Source organism: Heloderma suspectum, chromosome 7 (genome assembly GCF_057233095.1).
Source record: "Heloderma suspectum isolate Gila_16-S chromosome 7, 16-S_ref, whole genome shotgun sequence".
Taxonomy (NCBI): domain Eukaryota; kingdom Metazoa; phylum Chordata; class Lepidosauria; order Squamata; family Helodermatidae; genus Heloderma; species Heloderma suspectum.
In genome coordinates, this window is record NC_139464.1 from 81,580,714 (window position 1) to 81,599,876 (window position 19,163).

Below are 19,163 nucleotides of genomic sequence, written 5' to 3' on the forward strand. Positions count from 1 at the left end.
AGAAATCTAATGACTAGTAATTGAAGTAAAAACTATAGAACACTTAAAGGGCATCAGTCAGCTTTGATTACAACAGCAGTCCTTTTTGCCTGTTCGGCTGCCCACCCCAGCCCATGTTAAGAGTGGGTTTAGCCTCCCTTCCCTCCCACCATTGCTTCCAGGGTCCATGGTGATGTTTTGCAATCAAAGTTTTAAGTTGTCCACTTTGCATTCCTGACCTGTTAGGGGATCAGATGATTAATAGGAAATGATTATTCATCAGAAGGTACCTCAATATATCATTAGAATAAGGGTGGAGTGCTTATTTTCCTAGGAAATATAAAAAAGCAAAAACAGGAGGTTGTTACTTCTCCAGGGTAATGCCAGATTTATATAGGATGTGGGCAAAGACTGAACCCCTTATCTATGTAACCCAGGGGTGAGGAACCTGTGGCCTTCCAGATGTTGACTCCAACTCCCAACAGCCCCAGCCAAAATGGCCAATGGTCGGGGATGTAGTCCAACAACATCTGGAGGGCCACCCTGGTGTAAGCATTTCATGTTGTGCCAGGGCATAGTCTGAAGGCACATGAGGCAGCCACCTTGCTGAAGCTAAGCAGGTTTGGGTCTGGTCAGTGCTTGGAGGGGAGACTACATGTAGCCACCTTGAGTTCCATGACTGAAGAAAGGTGGGATATAAATGTAATAAAATAAAAAAATAAAATGTATGGCAGGTCCTGATTAAATATATGTGTACTAACCCATTAACTCTATGTGTACTAACCCATTAATGTGTCATGTTTGCATGCCAGCAATCAATGGCCTGAGTAGCTGAACCAATGCCATGCTAATGCTACACATTAATAAGTACATTTAAACATGGCCATGTATGAAATACTTACATACAGTCAGGGCCAGAAATATTAGAACAAGGATAACTGTTTTGGCAGTTGGCCTCTATACACCGCCACACTGAAGTTGAAAGGAAACACACCCAGATGGGAGCGAAGCCAGGACTTTCAGCTGTAATTCAAGGGGTTTGACAAAAGTGGGGCACTAACGATTCAGGAAGCACAGCCAGTGGCATACACACACACACATCGTTGGTGGCTCCTAAGTAATGGAACAAATGGCTGACAAGCAGCTGCATGGCCAGATGTGGCCTGTTTCCTGGGTACCCCATGACCAATCAAGCAGATAAAAGGCCTGGAGGGGGTTCTGAGTGTTATATTTGCATTTGGTAGCTGTTCACTGGAACTCCCAACATGAGGTCCAAAAAGGTGTCCATGCGAGTGAAGGAGGCCATCATTAGGCTGAGGAAACAAAATAAACCCATCAGAGAGATAGCAAAAACAGTGGGAGTGGCCAATACAACAGTTTGGAACATCCTGAAAAAGAAGGAATTAACTGGCAAGCTCAGCAACAGAAAAAGGCCTGGAAGACCATGGAAGACAACTAAAGTGGATGACCGCAGAATTCTGCTCATGGTGAAGAGGGACCCTTTCACAACATCTAGCCAGGTCAAGAATGCTCTTGCGGAGGTAGACATGTCATTGTCAACATCTACAGCCAAGAGATGGCTTTATGAATGTAAATACAGAGGCTTCACAACAAGGTGCAAACCACTGGTAACGCTCAAGAACAGAAAGGCCAGATTAGCCTTTGCCAGCAAAAACCTTAAAAAGCCTGCCCAGTTCTGGAATAAGATCCTTTGGACTGATGAAACCAAGATTAACTCGTACCAGAATGATGGGAAGAGAAAAGTATGGAGAAGGAAAGGAACAGCTCATGATCCAAAGCATACCACATCATCTGTCAAACATGGTGGAGGCAGTGTTATGGCATGGGCACGTATAGCTGCCAATGGAACCGGGTCACTGGTGTTTATTGATGACCTGACTGCTGATAAAATCAGCAGGATGAATTCTGAAGTGTATAGGGCTATACTTTCTGCTCAGATGCAGCCAAATGCTGCCCAACTGATAGGACGCCACTTCATATTGCAGATGGATAATGACCCAAAACATACAGCAAAAGCTACCCAAGAGTTTCTGAAGGCAAAGAAGTGGGATGTTCTTCAATGGCCAAGTCAGTCACCTGATCTCAACCCAATAGAGCATGCTTCTCACTTACTGAAGACAAGACTGAAGGCAGAAAGACCCACAAACAAGAAGCAGCTGAAGGCAGCTGCAGTAAAGGCCTGGCAAAGCATTTCGAGGGAGGAAATTCTGCATTTGCTCATGTCCATGGGTTCCAGACTTCAGGCAGTCATTGACTGCAAAGGATTTTCATCCAGGTATTAAAGGCGATCCTTACGTTTGAAATGTTGGGTTGTTCCATTACTTATGAGCCACCAACAATGGGTGTGTGTGTATGCCACTGGCTATACTTCCTGAATGGTTAATGCCCCACTTTTGTCAAACCCCTTGAATTACAGCTGAAAGTCCTGACTTCGCTCCCATCTGGGTGTGTTTCCTTTCAACTTCAATGTGGTGGTGTACAGAGGCCAACTGCCAAAACAGTTATCCTTGTTCCAATATTTCTGGCCCTGACTGTTGATAAGGGCTTTGCCTGTGGCTCACCTCTTATATACAGACTTAATTTACAGCATCATGTGACTGCCATTTCCAAAGAAAGCGAAAGTCACTGTCACGTAATACTGAAACAAATGTTTAGGAATCATGGCAGCTGAACAATCATAAAAATCAGGTCCTTGACTTAAGAGTCCAGCTTTGGCATGGCTACAACCATTGCTTTCTGCCAAAAGGGAAGGGAAATAGTCAATATTTTACAAGCTGCAGTTTACATAAATTAAAAAGACTCCCAGAGTTTGAGCTTTACAACAGAGGATTCACATAAAGGAATGAATCATAAACAACTACAGAATCAGCTCCAGGGTCTTCAGTTCAGGAAAAGATTTACAGAACCTCTGCATTTCCTAGCTCTTTGGTAGCTTCTTAGCTACTTGGTCACTGTTTGAAATGCACTTCATGATATACTGATTTAAAGTCCTGAATATCAATGAGCTTTTTCCAGAAGAAGCAGACTTGCATCCCTGCTGCTAATGTAGAATTCTGAAGAACATACTGTCTTGCACATGGGTAGGAGGGCAATTTCAACAACTATAAATAATGATGGTTTCTTTTGTTTCTCAATTCTGTGATCTCCTTATCAACCCTTTTTTCCACTGTACCCACTTTGAGGAATATAGTTTACTTGGAAGGTGACAAGGCACAATCTTTGATCTTAAAGAAGCAGGAAACTTTTTCCTCCCTCTGGATTTATGGCAGTTTCTGAATAAGCTGAAGTTTGGGGGAGGGGAGGTTCAGAAGAGGGGTAATAACCCCCATCCACATCAAATGACCACTGCATTGTAGGGCTAAAAGGGAATCTGAAAGTCATCTTGCTCAATTCTTTGCAGTAAGGTTAGCAGGTTCTTCATATACTTACAAGCTGTCCTTGATGAAGCGGTGATGAATTCCAGAGGCAGAACTACAAGGTTCAGTTGTTTTTGGATGAGAGAGTAGACTTATGGTATCTTTGTAATGCTTGCTTTATACAAACACAGCATATCAGAAGCAAATAGGTACTCTTTTTAGCAAGTAGCAACTCTACTGATACTATATCAGATCCCCAGAAAACAACTTGTGTTATACCCCCAGTTCCAGCTAATCCCAGCTATCTCTCAGCCCTTTCTCTCTACTTCAATTCAAATGACAAACTCTTTTTTCTGTCCCTCTACTCCATTCCCTCAGTCCTGCTGAGTATGCCATTCCAAGAGTTGGAGAGTGAGTGACGATCATCAGGAGAGCATCTCTGGTCATTACTCCCACCAACAATAAAAAGGGTGGTTAGCCAGCAGCTGTATGGATACTGAAATATAAAACAGCCCATATAATCTGGATACTAATGTGCCATAAAAAGAGACAAGGGCCCTGATCTAAAGATATTCATGCACATCAGTGGGTATGGGCAAGAATCTCTGCTGCTGATCATGTCCTGCAAACTGTCAGTTCAGACAATCCTGATTAGCTGCTGGAGAGAAAATACAAGGAACACCAGGACTGGGCCACTCCATCCAATGACTCATCTCAAATTATGACCATCTATTAGGGGGGAAATGCAAAACATTAGCAGAAGAAAATATTCCTATGCTATTTTAAAAATACACAGAAAACAATACCACATGGAATATTTTGGTCCAAATCCAAAGTGCATTGGTCATGCTTAAGTCTCATTGAAATCAATAGAATGTTCATTGCAACTAAGGGCACAATCCTATGCATGTTTAGATGGAAAAAAGTCCTACAATTCCCAGCATTCCCCAGACAGCCATGCTGGCTGGGGCATGCTGGAAGTTATATGACTTTTTTCTGTCTAAAGATGCATAGGATTGCGCCCTACATTTATGTAATCTGCCCAGTCCATTCTTCTTGTGTGGATTAAAATATGTTGTTGTTGTTCAGTCGTTCAGTCATGTCCGACTCTTCGTGACCCCATGGACCATAGCACGCCAGGCCTTCCTGTCCTGCGCTCTCTCCCGGAGCGTGCTCAAGTTCATATTCATTGCATCCGTGATGCTATCTAGCCATCTCATCCTCTGCCGTCCCCTTCTCCTTTTGCCTTCAGTCTTTCCCAGCATCAAGGTCTTTTCCAGGGAGTTTTCTCTTCGCATTAGGTGGCCAAAATATTGGAGCTTCAGCTTCATTATCTGTCCTTCCAATGAGCACTCAGGGTTGATTTCCTTTAGGATGGACTGATTTGACCTCCTTGCAGTCCAGGGCACTCGTAAGAGTCTTCTCCAGCACCACAGTTCGAAAGCATCAATTCTTCGGCGCTCAGCCTTCCTTATAGTCCAGCTCTCACAGCCATACATTACTAATGGGAAAACCATAGCTTTGATTAGACGGACCTTTGTCGGCAAGGTGATGTCTCTGCTTCTTACTATGCTGTCTAGGTTGGCCATAGCTTTCCTCCCAAGGAGCAAGCGTCTTTTAATTTCATGGCTACAGTCACCGTCTGCGGTGATCTTGGAGCCCAAGAAAGTAAAATCTGTCACTGCTTCCATTTCTTCCCCTTCTATATGCCAGGAGGTGATAGGGCCAGATGACATGATCTTCGTTTTTTTAATGTTGAGTTTCAAACCAGCTTTTGCACTCTCCTCTTTCACCCTCAACAAGAGGCTCTTTCGATCCTCTTCGCTTTCTGCCATTAGGGTGGTATCGTCTGCATATCGGAGGTTGTTGATAATTCTCCCGGCAATCTTAATTCCGACCTCTGATTCATCCAACCCGGCATTTCTCATGATGTACTCTGCATATAAGTTAAATAAGCAGGGTGACAATATGCAGCCTTGTCGTACTCCTTTCCCAATTTTGAACCAATCGGTTATCCCATCTCTGGTTCTTACTGCTGCTTCTTGATCCTCGTACAGGTTTCTCAGGAGACAGGTAAGGTGGTCTGGTACTCCCATCTCTTTCAGAATTTGCCACAGTTTGTTGTGATCCACACAATCAAAGGCTTTAGCGTAGTCAATGAAGCAGAAATAGACGTTTTTCTGGAATTCTCTTGCTTTCTCCATGATGCAGCGAATGTTGGCGATTTGATCTCTAGTTCCTCTGCCTCTTCGAAACCCAGCTTGTACTTCTGGTAGTTCTCGGTTCGCATACTGCTGAAGCCTAGCTTGTAGGATTTTGAGCATCACCTTGCTGGCATGTGAAATGAGTGCAATTGTGCGGTAATTTGAACACTCTTTGGCGTTGCCCTTCTTTGGAATTGGAATGTAAACTGACCTTTTCCAGTCTTGTGGCCACTGTTGAGTGTTCCAGATTTGCTGGCATATTGAATGCAGCACTTTAACAGCATCATCTTTTAGGATTTTAAATAGCTCAGCTGGAATACTGTCATCTCCGCTAGCTTTGTTGTTACTAATGCTTCCTAAGGCCCACTTGACTTCACTCTCTAGGATGTCCGGCTCAAGTTCAGTGACCGCACTATCATGGCTATCAGGGACATTCAGATCTTTCCTGTATAGTTCTTCTGTGTATTCTTGCCACCTCTTCTTAATCTCATCTGCTTCTGTTAGGTCCCTGCCTTCTTTGTCCTTTATCATGCCCATCTTTGCACAAAACGTTCCCTTGAGATCTCCAATTTTCTTGAAGAGATCTCTAGTCTTTCCCATTCTGTTGTTTTCCTCAATTTCTTTGCATTGTTCATTTAAGAAGGCCTTCTTGTCTCTCCTTGCTATTCTCTGGAACTCTGCATTCAGTTGGGTATATCTTCCCCTTTCTCCCTTGCTTTTCACTTCCCTTCTTTCCTCAGCTACTTGTAAAGCCTCATCAGACAGCCACTTGGCTTTCTTGCATTTCTTTTTCTTTGGGACGGATTTCGTTGCTGCCTCCTGAACAATGTTACGGACCTCCATCCATAGTTCCTCAGGCACTCTGTCTATCAGGTCTAATCCCTGAAATCTATTCCTCACCTCCACTGTATATTCATCAGGGATTTATCCGTCATACCTGAACGGTTTAGTGGTTTTCCCGACGTTCTTCAATTTAAGCCGAAATTTTGCAAGAAGCAGCTCATGATCTGAGCCACAGTCAGCTCCAGGTCTTGTTTTTACTGACTGTATGGAGCTTCTCCATCTTTGGCTGCAAAGGACATAATCAATCTGATTTCGATACTGACCATCTGGTGAGGTCCATGTGTAGAGTCGCCTCTTGTGCTGTTGGAAAAGAGTGTTTGCTATGATCAGCATGTTCTCTTGGCAAAACTCTATTAGCTTTTGTCCTGCTTCATTTTGTACACCAAGGCCATGCCTGCCTGTTATCCCGGTGATTTCTTGACTTCCTACTTTAGCATTCCAATCCCCTATGATGAAGAGGACATCTTTTTTTGGTGTTAGTTCTAGAAGGTGTTGTAGGTCTTCATAGAACCGATCAACCTCAGCTTCTTCGGCCTCAGTGGTTGGGGCATAGACTTGAATTACTGTGATGTTGAATGGTTTGCCTTGGATTCGTACTGAGATCATTCGATCATTTTTAAGATTGTACCCCAGTACTGCTTTTCCCACCCTTTTGTTGACTATGAGTGCTACTCCATTTCTTCTAAGGGATTCTTGCCCACAGTAGTAGATATGATGGTCACCTGAATTAAATTCGCCCATGCCTGTCCATTTTAGTTCGCTGATTCCCAAGATGTCGATGTTCAATCTTGCCATCTCATGTTTGACCACCTCCAGCTTACCTTGATTCATTGATCTGACATTCCAGGTTCCTAAACAATATTGTTCTTTACAGCATCGGATTTTCTTTTCACCACCAGACACATGCACAGCTGAGTGTCCTTTCGGGTTTGGCCCAGCCGCTTCACTCTTTCTGGCGCTACTTGGAAATACCCTCTGCTCTTCCCCAGTAGCATATTGGACACCTTCCGACCTGAGGGGCTCATCTTCCGGCGGGGTTTTCTTGGCAAGAATACTGGAGTGGGTTGCCATTTCCTTCTCCAGTGGACCACATTTTGTCAGAACTCTCTGCCATGACCTGTCCGTCTTGGGTGGCCCTGCACGGCATAGCTTATGGCTTCACTGAGTTACACAAGCCCCTTCGCCACAACAAGGCAGTGATCCATGAAGGGGGATTAAAATATAGTAAACAGTAAATTATATCCCATTCATTTCAGTGGGATGCTGGAGTGACTAATGTTCCTTGGATTCTGGCCTTTGTTTCAAGAATGTTCAGAAGCACATGACTGGTACACAGTATCTACACAGGTGTTTTTAAAAATGTTATACAATATTCCAGGCTTTTTGTTGGCAAGGTGGCCCTTTGAAGGTTGTGAATATTCCCACCTGTCAGTTGTTTCTGTAAAAACAACAACACTGAGGCAAAGTCCCTGTCCAATGGCAAACTCTTCTGTAATGTGCACTATTAAGGGAGGAAGGACACCTGGTGGTAGGCAGTGAGATTCAAATTCAATGAGATAAATATTTAGGGCATTTTCACAAGTATCATAGAAATATCTTTTAAGGCACAATCCTATGCATGTTTAGACAGAAAAAAAGTCATACAATTCCCAGCATTCCCCTGCCAGTAGTTGGGGGAAAGTCCCAGTTGCAGGACCTTTTTCTGTCTAAACATGCATAGGATTGGGCCCTTAATCTGGGATATATCACGCATATCTCAGATTGGGATCCAAAGAGCTACTTTGGGCACATCACGGACTAGGCCATACCCAATGGGGATTTTTTTTTATCCCACCCCCTACTTTGAAGAGATGTGCCATGTCATAAACTGTTTTTGCAATTCTCCGTTGTAAAAAATATGTATGTGGTTATTTATTTATTGCATTTCTATCCTGACTTTTTTCCTCTTGCAAGGAACCCAAAGCGGCTTACATGGTCCCCCTCTTCTCCATTTTATCCTTACAACAACAACAACCCTGTGAGGTAGGTTGGGCTGAGAGTCTGTGACTGGCCCAAAGTCATCCAGTGTGCTTCATAGCCGAGTGGGGACTAGAACCCAAATCTCCCGGCTCCCAGTCCAACATCCTCACCACGATACTACACTGGCTTTCCGCGCTGTCAGAACTAATTGCATATTTAAAAAGAACCACCCAGCTGTAGTATATAAAGTACAGAACATACCCATATTTAAATTGTGTATGGCAATATGAATGATTTTACTGGCTTAAGGCTGCAATCCTATGCATCCCTACTAGGGGGTAAGTGCCACTGAATTCAGAGAGACCTATTTCTGAGTGAACATGCATAGGATTGTCTATTGTTGTTGTTAACAGTCTATTAGCCATTGTTGTTGTATTCATTTTTCAATACACTATAGTAAAACCTTCTCACCCCCCGGATCTCGTTCCTTCCCATATAGGTTTCCCCTCCCTTCTTCACATCACCCTATATTTAAAGAGCAAAGGTTTCATAAATTCCAATAGGACTGTCTTTTGACCCTGGGATCCCTTGTGGATGAAGGGAGGGGTGGGGGTTATAGATGTTTAAAAAAAAAAGTCCTGCAAACATGTGGGAAATGTGAAATGCAGCACATGCCAGTGTAAATTTCTGCTTTTCATTTTTGAAATATATCGGAATGTGTATTTCAGCAGCCAGGTCAGCTAAGGAGAAGTGAGGCCTGTGAATATCATCTAGGGGACTGGACCCCTCTTAGGTCCTGAGTATGTGCCTAGGAGGGAGGATATGGGGCCAATTGGGGGGATGGGGGGGAGATCAATTAGTGTAGTGAGTGGTAGAAGGAGATATGGTGTTGGGAGGAGGGCTAACCAAGAAAGCTGTGCCATGTTCTGGTCTTTCCCGTACCCAGAGGTTTGGTAGTTGGCTTATCGGCCTGCCCTCGGGTCTTCGGATGCTGCTTTTAAATGCCAGATCAATGCATAATAAAACCTCCCTTATCCATGATTTAATAATGGACGAGGCAGCCAATCTGGCATGCATAACTAAGACCTGGGTGGGTAAACAGGGAGGAGTTAAGTCTTTCCCAGTTGGGCCCACTGGGGTCCTTGATTCAGCATCAGGGTAGACTTGAGGGCTAGGGAGGAGGGGTTGCTGTGATCTATATGAATTCTCTAGCTCAGGGCTCCCTGTTTGTCTGACTTCTAGTCTGGGGTGCTTGCATCTTTGTGTCTGGCCAGTAGGACAGATTGGAGATTTTGCTGGTGTACTGCCCACCCTGCTACCCAGCAGTCTCCCTACCTGAGCTGTCAGAGGTGGTCTTGAATGTTAAGCTGAGGTCCCCCAGGCTGCAGGTTTGGGGGAACATCAACATTCATGCTGAGGGCACTGTCTCTGGGGCGGCTCAGGATTTCATGGCCTCCTTAACAGCCATGGCAGTGTCCCAATATGTCATCAGCCCAACACATGTAGCAGGACACATTCTAGCCTTGTTTTTTTCAGCAGGTCATGGGGCTCAGAAGGTGGCAACGAGAGGGCCTTTTCAGGGGTGGCCCCCCAATTATGGAATGCTCTCCCCACTGAGCCCCACCTGGCGCCAACACTATCATCTTTTCAGCACCAGGTTGAGAGTCTGTCAGGCATTTAATGGCATATGATGGGGCATTTATGTCAACTGTCTTAACAGGTCTAGAATTGTATTGAAATTGTTTTAGCACTTTAAGGGAGCAATCGTATGGCCGCTAGTTAGCGGCTAGACGGCCATAGGATATCTGGTTTTCTGGGAAATGACCTTGAAGCCCATGCTCCGAGGTCGGTTCCTGGATAACCAACATTCCCTCCCTTCCGTGCTGCCTCAGAGGCAGCACGGAACAGCCCCGCACTCTGCACTCCAAAGAGGAGCATGGAGTGGCCAAAACGGGGTGTTCCGGGCTGCGTTCCAGGGTGGGGAAGGCAGAAATACTGGTACGACACATCCTATGTGTTGTCCGGCAGCCTCCTCCCCCACTCCACCTTCCCGTGGCTAGACCCAAAATTGGTTATCTAGCCATAAATGCAGGGCAGAAGAAGCATGGAGGGACTGATCCCCTCCATGGTTCTCCTGCCCTGCATTGGATAGGTGGATGCCTCTGAGTTCAGATTGTGCCTTAAATTGTTTAAATTTTGTATACTGAAATTTTATGCTGCACTTTATTATCTTGTGAATTGTTGTGAACCGCCCAGAGAGCTTCGGCTATTGGGCGGTATAGAAATGAAATATAATCTAATAACATTAACTGATGCTGTATTTTTTAACCTGCTGCTGCTTCTATTTTTGTGATATCTCATCTGTTGCTTTATGTTTCAAAGATTTTATGATTTAGCTCTTAGCTACCATGGCATTACTTTGTATTGAAGAGCTGGATCAAATCAAATCTATGAAACAAACAAATAGCAATCAGGAAAGAAACAACCCACCCAGACCCATATATTTTGAGGGGGAGGGGTCAGCAATTTACACCAAAGGAGTAGAGCAGCATAGTGTATGGATGTGACCCGATATCCTTGTGCTGGAGAATGTCCATGAAGTCAGTTGATGAGCACTGGGTCATATGGCGAAATCTACCAAGCAGCTGCCAGGAGAATGAATGGCAGCATGGAATTTGGGAGAATATAGAGCTTATCCACTAGGTGGTAGAAATCTGCCATTATCAGAGAAATGTGTGTGAGTCTGCATGTGGAGTGGGGTCACTTCATTACGAAGGACAGGCTGAATAAAGACAGAAAATAATAAGAGCTTAGTATGTATTGATTGAAATTAGTACTCTGGCTGCTGGAGAGACCATTGGGGTGAATTATTCCTAATTCTGTCTCTGACACAAAGGCAAAAAGGTAACTTAAAAGGTTTCTGGAGTTTCAGAAAAGGAAATGAAGGGCCAATTCGAACTAAATGAATTCCCCCAGCCTCTGTACAGGGATTCATTTGTAAAAGTGCCATCATGGTACACAGGAGAGAACTACCTCAACTATTTATCAGCTGCTGGGTAGCCTGATCCACTGAGTTAAATGGGGCTCACCTCCTACTAAGTGTGCATAGAACTGCAGCCTCCAACAGGGAAGCAGGGAGAGAGAGAGAGAGAGAGAGAGAGAGAGAGAGCAGACTTTTAAAGAACGCTTTGGAACAGTTTGGAAGTTTTCTCTCCCGTAACTAAAGTTGAAACCAGTGGGACTTAACTAAGAAATGACTAACTCATCATTTCAATGGATATACTGTATGACTCTGTCTTGATCCAGTTCAGTGTTGAGAATTGTAGCTACTGACTGCTCATGGAAAATGGTCCTTCGCACATATTACTAGCTTAAACCTGCCCAACACAGTAGCTCACTACACTGATTTCAAGACACATGAGAACACATGAGTTCCTACTCATTCCCCCCCGATTCCCCCCCCCCCGCACCACATCCAGTGTCTTTTCTGAGGGTCTTTTCAAGGGGCAAACAGGGAATTATCCCCCTGAATTCTCTGAACCTCCTCCCACCCAACTTCTCAGATGCAGTCTTATCATTTTCTGAATATATAAACAGTCCAGGTGCTATTTTCCCTGAAATGAATGCAGTACGAATTCTGGCTACTTTCAGATGCAACTATCGTGATGTTCTTTTTCATCACTGAATACAATTGTATGTTTTGGAAGAAGTCACCATCTGCCTGATCATTTGAATTAGCTAATAATAAGTATATTAACTGAAGGGCCGAAACTACTGTCTGACACGTAAGAAGTGAGCAGAAACGAACATGTTGCATTTGAGAAGTTCATTGACAGAGTTGCACAAAATTACAAGAAAAATAGGGGGATGTAAACATAGCTAACTTTAATCCATCTAATGAAATGGTCATAACTGTGAAACATTTTTCATTTTTTGCTATGGTGCTATACAGCCTAAGTCCACGTTTGCCAGGGATGAAGGGTTTCACCTCTTCTCAGTCCCCTGAAAATTCACCCCCTCCCCCATTTCAGTTGTCTCTCCTGAAAACAAACACTGAGATGCATAGCTGGTAGGAAAGAGCAGGACTTCTGCATGAGTGGACTTCTGCTCACATTACTTTGGATATGGCCCATTGTGGCTGGGTGGAATAGAAGAAGCTGCCTTATACAGAGTCTGACCATTGGTTTATCTAACTTGATGGCCTGGTTCCCACGTAACACTAACCTATGATATGGACTGTTGAATTCTGGGTTGTTGTGGTGGGTGAATGTGGTTGTGCTAACAAATCATGCTTTGTTAAGAACATAAGAAGGGCCATCCTAGATCAGATCAAGCGTCCATCTAGTCTAGCATTCTGTTCACACAGTGGCCAACCAGCTGTCAACCAGGAACCCACAAGCAGGGCATGAGTGCAACAGCACCCTCCCACCCATGTTCCCCAGCAACTGGTGTACATAGGCTCACTGCCTCTGGTATTGGAGCCAGCAAGACTAGTAGCCACTGATAGCCTTTTCCTCCAGGAATTTGTCCAACTCCCTTTTAAAGCCATCCAAATTGGTGGCCATCACTACATCCTGTGGTAGCGAATTCCAAAGTTTAAGTATGCGCTGTGTGAAGAAGTACTTCCTTTTATCTGTCCTGGATCCCCCCCCCCCAATCAGCTTCATAGAATGACCACAGGTTCTAGTATTTTGAGAGAGGGGGAAAAATGTCTCCCTATCCACATTCTCCACACCATGAATAATTTTGTACACCTCTCTCATGTTTCCCCTTACCCTCCTTTTTTCCAAGCTAAACAATCCCAGCTGCTGTAACCTTCCCTCATAAAGGGAGTTCCTCCAGCCCCTTGATCATTTTAGTTGCCCCTTTCTGCACTTTTTCCAGCTCCACAATATCTTTTTTTAGGTGTGGTGACCAGAACTGTACACAGTATTCCAAGCATGGTCACACCATAGATTTGTATAGGGGCAGTATGATATTGGCAGTTTTATTCTCAATTCCTTTCCTAATTATGCCTAACATGGAGTTTGCCTTTTTTACAGCGGCCGCACACTGGGTTGACATCTTCACTGAGCTGTCCACAACCCCAAGATCTCTTTCCTGGTAAGTCACCACTAGCTCAGATCCCATCAGGCTATACTTGAAGTTGGGATTTTTTGCCCCAACATGCATCACTTTACGCTTGCTTACATTGAACCGCATTTGCCATTTAGATGCCCATTCTCCCAGTTTGGAGAGATCCTTTCGGAGCTCTTCACAATCCCTTTTTGTTTTAACCACCCTAAATAATGGGGTGTCATCCATAAACTTGGCCCACTACTCACTCCTAATTCCAGATCATTTATGAACAGGTTGAAAAAGCATTGGTCCTAATACAGATCCCTAAGGGACACCACTATTTCATTCCATCCATTGGGACAATTTACCATTTCTTCCTATTCTCTGCTTTCTGTTCTTTAACCAGTTACTGATCCATAAGAGGACCTGTCCTCTTATTCCATGACTGCTAAGTTTGCTCAGGAGTCTTTGGTGAGGGACTTGTCAAAAGCCTTTTGGAAGTCCAAGTAAACAATGTCACCCCTGTCTACTTGTTCAGTGACACTCTCAAAGAACTCTAAAAGGTTAGTGAGACAGGACTTACCTTTGCAGAAGCCATGTTGATTCTTTTTTTAGCAGGGCTTGTCCTTCTATAGGCTTACTAATTTTATCTTTCATAAAAAGATAAAATCCACCAATTTACCAGAACAGACGTTAAGCTAAGCGGCCTGTAATTTCCCAGATCCACCCTGGATTCCTTTTTGAAAATTGGTGTTACATTGGCCATCTTCCAGTCCTCTGGTATAGAGGTTGATCTTAGGGACATGTTGCATATTTTGGTTAGAAGATCAGCAATTTCATATTTGAGTTCTTTGAGAACTCCAGGATGGATATCATCTGGGCCCAGTGATTTATTTGCTTTCAACTTATCAATAAGGTTGAGAACTTCATCTTTTGTCACCACTATTCGCCTCAGTTCCTCAGACTCCCTTCCTGAAAACATTCGTTCAGGCACAGGTATCTGTCCTATATCTTCAGCAGTAAGGATGGATGAAAAGAATTCATTCAGCTTCTCTGCAACCTCCTTGTCCTCCTTCAGTACTCCTTTAATTCCATTGTCATCCAATGGTCCAACTGCCTCCCTAGCTGGTTTCCTGCTTTTGATATATTTAAAGAATTCTTTATTGTTGGCCTTGATGTTGTTAGCGATATGCTCTTCAAACTGTTTTTTTGCATTTCTTATTGTCTGCTCGCATCACCTTTGTGCAAGCTTGTGCTGCCTTTTGTTTTCCTCACTTGGGCAAGACTTCCATTTTCTGAAGGAAGCTCTCTTTTCTCTAATAGCTCCCTTAACCCCGCTCATTAACAATGCCAGCGACCTCTTGGATGTGGTGCTACCTTTTCTAACCTGTGGTATACATTTTAGCTGGGCTTTTATTATTGTGGTTTTGAGTAACCTCCAAGCATTTTGAAAGGATTTAATCCTCTTGACACCCCTCTGCCCCTTTAACTTCCTTTTCACCAGTTCCCTCATTTTAGAGAAGTTTCCTCTTTTGAAGTCAAATGTGACTGTGTTGGACTTAGTGGGTAATTTTCCATTTAAATGTAAAATCTGATCGCACTGTGATCACTGTTTCCAATTGTTTCAACAACATTTACATCTCATCCTGGGTGACACCATTTAGGATTAAATCCAAGGTTGCCTCCCCTCTGGTCAGTTCCATGACCAACTGTTCTAGGGCACAATCGCTTAGGCCATCGAGAAATTTAACCTCTTTGTCATGGCTAGACATTTATCTACTCAATGTGGGGATAACTGGAAGTTGCCCATTATTACAACACTTAGGCCTCCCTGATTTCACTTCCCATCTCAAGGTCACTCTGAGCATTCTGCTCTGGGGGGCAATAGCATGTTCCTAGCACTAAATTAGTTTTGGAGCCTGGTATTGTCACCCACAATGCTTCTGTGGAAAAGCCTACCCCTTTTAGGTGTTCTAGTCTGCTCAACGCTATGCCCTCTTTGATGTACAGGGCAACACCTCCCCCAATACACCCTTCCCTGTCCTTCCTATAGAGTTAATATCCAGAGATGACCATATCCCACTGGTTCTCTCCACTCCACCAGGTTTTTTAATGCCTACTACTCCAGCTCTCCCATTTTGGCTCAGAGGCTTCTAGCATTTGCATAAGAACACCTATACATGGTATCCTTCCCCAGATGCCTCTGGTGTGTGCATCTCTTGCTATAGGATGTTTGCCCCTTTGATTGGCTATTATGTTCTGCCATGTACTCCTGGCCTATTTCCTCGCCTTCTACATTTGGGCAATCAAAAACATTTTCATCTTCATCCCTTTGGGATGATTTAACCCAAACCAGATGCTTCCCAGCTCCTGTCAGGTTTCCCCCGGGGTTTAGTTTAAAAGCTGTTCTGCCACCCTTTTTATGTTTACCGCCAGCAGTCTAGTCCCTCTTGTACAGGCCCAGCTTGTCCCAAAATGTTTCCCACTGCCTCACAAATCCATGCATCACCATCTCATCCACGCATTGAGACTCCTCAGCTTTGCCTGTCTAGCTGGCCCTGCGCGTAGAACAGGTAGCATTTCCGAGAAAGCCACCTTGGTGGTCCTGGATTTCAACCTCCTACCTAGCAAACTAAATTAGGCTTCCAGGACCTCACGACTACATTTCCCCACATCACTGGTACCAACATGGACCACAAGCACTGACTCTACCCCAGCACTGTCTACTAGGCTATCTAGATGGCGTGTGATATCTGCAACCATTGCACCAGGCAGGCAATTCACCATGCAGTCTACACGCCCATCACAAACCCAGCTGTCTATATGTCTAATCTTCGAATCTCCCGCTACCACAAGCTTCCCCCCAAAGGCACATCCTCGGTGCGAGAGGATATTTGTTCATTTTCCAAGGAATGGGTTTCTTCTAAGGGATCACTTCCCTGTCCCTCAGAACGACGCCCTCCTTCTCCAAGACCCTCCTTCTCCATTGACAGCAGAGGAGCTGTCACCCCAGGAGTGGGACACAGCTAATAGGTCCCTGAAGGTCTCATCCACCAACTTCTCTGCCTGTCTTAGCTACTCCAGGTCAGCAGCCTTGGCCTCAAGGGAATACACTTGTTCCCTGAGAGCCAGGAGCTCATTACACCAAGCACACACCCAGGACTTGCGTCCAGCAGGTAGATAGTTGTACATGTGGCATTCAGTGCAATACACTGGATAGCCCCCACCCCACTGCTGGCTTTCTACCTTCACTGTTAACCAAAAACAATCCAGAAAGAACCTATGGTTTGTTGTTGGGTTGTGAAGCTGGGGTTGTTTAAATCACTGTTGTTATGTGCAAACCCAGAACTGTGGGTTTTCATGGGTGGTTTCACCAGGCTACAGAGGCAGTGGACAAGAGTGGTAAAAAAAACAACCCAGCTCCTCTACATGCAGGTACAGAACTGAAAAAATACTGCAAAAGTATTCGGGATACAGGGAGGAAGCAGGTGAAGGAGGCAGGAAACAAGCAACCCAGGGACTGAGAAGGCAAACCATGGTTTGTTCAATCATCTGCCAGACAAACCCTGGACAGGGCAACAAACCATGGGTTAAATAAACCATTGGTTAGCATTAGGCTCTCCAAGGTTTCAAACAGGGGTTTTCCTTAGTCCTACCTGGAGATCCCAGAGCTTGAACATGGGACCTTCTGCCTGCAAAGCAGGTAATCCACCAATGAGCTGCGGCCCTTCTCCAAACACATGTGAAAACATTTGTTTTCATGTGTGATGAAACTTGTTCTGGAAGCCTCTGGCCCAAATTCAGATGTGGGTCATGCAGTCCAAACCCTTGGGGAGGCATAACCCCAACCCCCTACCTCTTTCCAAGCAGCTTCTAAGTGCAGTTACTGCTTTTTGAAGAGGGCACTATGTGGACAGTCCTTGCAGGCAGATCAGGAGAGATGAAACATGTGCAGCAACCATTCTTTTCCATTCTTTTGTTCACACTGACATCAGCTTGATGATACACAGCAACTGCATTTTCAGTTTGCACCCCAGATTCCATTCTGCATACAGGACTCCACTTGTGTAGAATTCTGAGGAAGGGAGAAATTCACCAGCAGAGACTTTTCCTTTCATAATATTTTCGTGGCAGGAAAAGCTGCAGCTGCCGTGTTTTACTATATCTAGACCACAGAAACAGGTGTGAGATATGGATGCAAAGCATTTGTTTACCTACAGAAGCAGCAGAAGTGCAGACAACATTGTTTTGTTACCCCTGAGCTGGAGAATGAGATATTATAGGCACGGGATGCTATCATAGAAGACTTTTAGAAACCCACTCACATATTTTTGCTATGCCTGAAAAGGAGTGACAGATATCTTTCCAGGTCTGAGTTCCTGACGTAGCAATTTATCACAGTACAAGAGGCTGACACAGTCATGCCATATTTAGTTTTGCTAGCACTGAAATGTCTTGCAATATTCTGTACATGTAAGCAATCCTGAAAAAATGCGGGATCTTAAAAATCCAACTACCCTTTATTGCCATTTCTGGATCAGCAGAGAGCCAGGTGTGAAATGTGGACATGCAGGGATTTCTGGTTACTCAAAAAGAGTAGTTTAAGCATATGCTGTATCACTTGAAGTGGGAAACAAAATGACACACATATAGGGAAATAAAGTACGATGCTTAGAAATCCAGCTATCCCATTTTTCTATGCCTGGACTGTTCCTAATGTGAAATTGTGACTCAAAGTTCTGTTTTCTCATAAGAGTGGCACAAGAACCCCTTGATAGTTTACTGTAAGGAGTGTCATGTTATCACAAGCATTTATTCACCCTCACATTTTCTTTTTCTCTTTTTGGATAGGCTTGCTCGTTCTTGTGAAGTTTAGTGAGTTTCAAAAGCCTCTAGGACTGCTGAAATCAGGAAAAGGCAGATGAATCTTTAAGGTGGATCACCACAGGCAGGCCATCGGTGTAAGCAGTGTAATTCTATGCATGTTTACTCAGACGTAAGTCATATTGTATTTTAGGGTGCAATCCTATCGATTTCACCCTTGGTGATAGGAAGACCCCCAAACTCGGAGGTGTCTGATCATCCAGTGCAGGGCGGGAGGAGCAGCAGAGGCCATCTTCGCTTCCCCATCCTCCTACCCTGCAGATTTCACTAGATGGGCTTTATAGCCTGTCTAGACCGCTTCAGAGGGGGAGGATTTGAGAAACTGTCCTGGGCACCACCACAAAATGGGTGCACTGCAGATGAAAGAACTGGCCTACAGCCACCTACCATCTTCATTTCCTAAGAATGTCTCTGAGCCCCACATGCGGAGGCTTTCATGGGAAAAGGTGGAAGCGCATAGAGGCCCTCACTTTGCTTTGAAGCAATCCCAGCTTCCAGTAAGACATTTTGTTATTAAAAATAAAATAAAATAAAAAGAAGGATGGGTAGGGCAGCTTGGTAGGTGCCAAGAAAGGTGTCCAAGGTCACATTGGATATATCACAGAACTATATCATTCCATCCCCTTCATGCACGCCTTGTTGTGGTGAAGGGGCTTGTGTAACTCAGTGAAGCCATAAGCTATGCCGTGCAGAGCCACCCAAGACGGACAGGTCATGGTGGAGAGTTCTGACAAAATGTGGTCCACTGGAGAAGGAAATGACAACCCACTCCAGTATTCTTGCCAAGAAAACCCCATGGAATGTATCACAAGGCTAAAAGAGATGACGCTGGAAGATGAGCCCCTCAGGTCGGAGGGTG

General features: G+C 44.4%; 1 long non-coding RNA gene across 1 annotated transcript in view; it reads right to left on the reverse strand.

Annotated features, from left to right (window-relative positions):
* Positions 1-19,163, reverse strand: part of LOC146340003 (uncharacterized) — a 41,161-nt gene that overhangs the window by 16,019 nt on the left and 5,979 nt on the right. The gene's annotated exons all lie outside the window — the stretch shown is intronic.